Source organism: Bos grunniens, chromosome 2 (assembly GCF_055505025.1).
Source record: "Bos grunniens cultivar Pamir isolate PY7600 chromosome 2, Bosgru_T2T1.0, whole genome shotgun sequence".
NCBI classification, from domain to species: domain Eukaryota; kingdom Metazoa; phylum Chordata; class Mammalia; order Artiodactyla; family Bovidae; genus Bos; species Bos grunniens.
The window spans coordinates 20,948,157-20,951,876 of NC_141166.1; the positions used below are offsets into that span (position 1 = coordinate 20,948,157).

Here is a 3,720-nt window from a genome sequence, read left to right on the forward strand (position 1 = left end):
GACTTTGAAAAGTTCACAATCTGGTCAAGAACACAAAGGGTTATTATCTGTTAATGTGAAGACATCAAGAAAGAAATAGAGAAAGTTCAAAAGAAGTGAATGTTGATCTCTGGGCAGAAGATGCTTCAGCTGAGTTTTGAATAAGACCAGAAATCTTCCCAGAGTCCACAAGTGAGGAAAATAGAGATGGTGAGATTTCCTTCTTAAAAGATGATTTCTTAAAATGATTGATCATAGTATCTTCTCAAGTATAAAAATGTAACAAAGGAATTAAGCTTGACTGTGAAAGCAAGCTTAATCCCCATTCCTCCAGGCTTTGCAATCTATGGTGGCATTTGCAGAGGGTACCTGAGTGGCAGTGAGACATAAGTGCTTCTTGAGAAGTGATGGGTCACTGAGAATATGTGATCCATTGTGGGCTTCTCTGCAGAGGAACATAGTACCGACTAACCATTGTTCTATAAAAAATATCTTAAATATAATAGGAAATCATTGTAATCACTGCCACTGATGTTGGATCTCAAAGTCATCAGTTCAGTTCAGTCGCTCAGTCGTGTCCGACTCTTTGCGACCCCATGAATCGCAGCACGCCAGGCCTCCCTGTCCATCACCAACTCCCGGAGTTCACTCAGACTCACATCCATCATGTCAGTGATGCCATCCAGCCATCTCATACTCTGTCGTCCCCTTCTCCTCCTGCCCCCAATCCCTCCCAGCATCAGTCTTTTCCAATGAGTCAACTCTTCACATGAGGTGGCCAAAGTACCGGAGTTTCAGCTTTAGCCATCATTCCTTCCAGAGAATACCCAGGGCTGATCTCCTTCAGAATGGACTGGTTGGATCTCCTTGCAGTCCAAGGGACTCTCAAGAGTCTTCTCCAACACCACATTTCAAAAGCATCAATTCTTCGGTGCTCAGCCTTCTTCACAGTCCAACTCTCACATCCATACATGACCACAGGAAAAACCATAGCCTTGACTAGACGAACCTTTGTTGGCAAAGTAATATCCCTGCTTTTCAATATGCTATCTAGGTTGGTCATAACTTTCCTTCCAAGGAGTAAGTGTCTTTTAATTTCATTGCTGCAGTCACCATCTGCAGTGATTTTGGAGGCCAAAAAAATTAAGTCTGACGCTGTTTCCACTGTTTCCCCATCTATTTCCCATGAAGTGATGGGACCAGATGCCATGATCTTCGTTTTCTGAATGTTGAGCTTTAAGCCAACTTTTTCTCCCCACTTTCACTTTCATCAAGAGGCTTTTTAGTTCCTCTTCACTTTCTGCCATAAGAGTGGTGTCATCTGCATATCAGGTTATTGATATTTCTCCCGGCAATCTTGATTCCAGCTGTGCTTCTTCCAGCCCAATGTTTCTCTCGATGTACTCTGCATATAAGTTAAATAAGCAGGGTGATAATATACAGCCTTGACGAACTCCTTTTCCTATTTGGAACCAGTCTGTTGTTCCATGTCCAGTTCTAACTGTTGCTTCCTGACCTGCATACAGGTTTCTCAAGAGGCAGGTCAGGTGGTTTGGTATTACCATCTCTTTCAGAATTTTCCACAGTTTATTGTGATCCACACAGTCAAAGGCTTTGGCATAGTCAGTAAAGCAGAAATAGATGTTTTTCTGGAACTCTCTCTCTTGACTTTTTCTCAAAGTCATAATTGAAAGCAAAAAGTTAGCCCAATAGTCTCAGCAGTAGGTTCTGAAGAAACAAAGCAGATCTTAGAATCGAAGAGTCATGGTAGACCCTTCGCTGTGTGCAGAGTGAGGCAGAATTGAGTTGGAACCCCACTCAGACCCCAAATGTTACCCTGAGCAAATCCTTGGACCCCTCTGAACCAGAACTGCTAATGAATCTACCTTGAAGGACTATGCTGAGAATAAACACAATAAAGTACCTGACATGTGGTTAGTCCCTTTCTTCTAAGAAAGCTAAGGATAAAAGCTAACATGGTATGCAAAGTTTCTTATATTTACACGAACCTCATTAACTGGTAGTCATGATAAATGTGTGATTTTTTTCAGACCTGGCAACACAAATATATATGGGACAAATTATTCCAACTAGAAGACTTTCTGGAAAAGGTAAAACTGGAGGCAGGGTTTAGTGGGGAAGGAGGGATAAACAGGTAGAGCATTTTTTAGAGCTCTTTTCTTTAGAGCAGTTTGCTCTGTATGATACTATGATGGTGGCTACCTGTCATTATATTGAGTTTGCCAATAAGTTTGTTTGGACTTTTCCATAAGATGTAATGGAAGAATCCAAATGAACTTTTGGGCAACCCAATACTTATTGAAACTCATAGGATATACAAGACCAGAATTCAACCCTAACATAAATTATGAACCTTGGGTGATAATGACTTTCCAGCGTAGGTTCAAGGTTGCAAAAACTGTAGCTCTCTGGTGTGGGATGTTGATGACTGTAGGTGTAGGGGGCAGGGAGCATATGGGAAATCTCTCAAACAATTTTACTAAACAATTACTAAAACAATTTTACTATGAACCTATATCTAAAACTACTCTTAAAAATACAGTCTAGTTCAAAAAAATAAACATGATTTAACCTAAACTAAGGAAACTGATTCACAGAGAGACTGTGGTTTTCTGGGGACATGAACTCAGTTGGTGGTTGGGGTTCTTGGTTTCTTTGGCCCTTACCCTGAGTATTGATTGGAGAAAAGAGACAGAGATAAACCAGCATGGGATATTCATTTTGAAACCCATCATCACAAAACCTCCTACCCCATAGCCATCCCCCTGCCAAGCAACTTGCCCATAGTTCAGGTACTTTCAAAATAAGGACAAAAGTGAATCTGCAAATAAATGAGAAAATTCTTTGACTTTTTAGCTGCAGAACCTCATGACCTACAAGGAGAGGCAAATTAGGGTGCTTTGCTTCCACACGTGGAATTCCACTTTGTCTGGGGTTCAGCAAAGAATGTCTGCAAACAGGAGGATTTCCCTCTGAAACTGAGGAAAAGAACTTCACTAGATGCTGAGCGAGTGATCCCAATGCCCAGGAAACAGGCAAGTTTTCATCAAATGAAACTCACGGGAGGGTTAGACTTGCACTTAAAAACTGCTAGACGAAAACAAAATTTAACATTTTAGAAGCATGCTGTTTTATTAGAAGCATAACCCGAGGAAGGGGTCAATGCTAAAATAAGCAGTTGGATGAGGTCAGCGATGTTTCACAAGGAAATAGCCTCGAGGTCTGGTGAAACTCTCCAGAGGAAGCTGGTGGAAACCATAACAAAGGAAGTGGTCACTTGCTCTATGTTAAGCCCTGAAGATGGTATTTAAGGGAGGGCCCCTGAGACAAAGGGCGTCAGACCTCCCTCCCTTCCTGAGTCTCCCTCCTCACCTCTCCTGAGTCCAAGTCCTCACCATGGGCTGCTGTGGTTGTGGAAGTTGTGGTGGCTGCAGTGGTGGCTGTGGCAGTGGCTGTGGTGGTGGCTGCGGTGGTGGCTGTGGCAGTGGCTGTGGTGGTGGCTGTGGTGGTGGCTGTGGCAGCTGCAACAGCTGCAGATGCTACCGGGTGGGCTGCTGCACCAGCTGCTGCCCCTGCTGCTATGGCTGCTGTGGGGGCTGCTGCAGCGTCCCCGTGGTCTGCTGCCACCGCCGTACCTGCAGCTGCAACTCGTGTGGCTGTGGCGGTGGGAAGGGCTGTTGCCAGCAGAAGAGCTGCTGCCAGAAGCAATGCTGCCACTGA

The 3,720-nt window shown here is 43.8% G+C and overlaps 1 pseudogene; it reads left to right on the forward strand.

The window, feature by feature from the left end:
• Positions 1-3,396: 3,396 nt before the first annotated feature.
• LOC147377731 (small cysteine and glycine repeat-containing protein 9 pseudogene) lies at positions 3,397-3,720 on the forward strand (annotated as a pseudogene).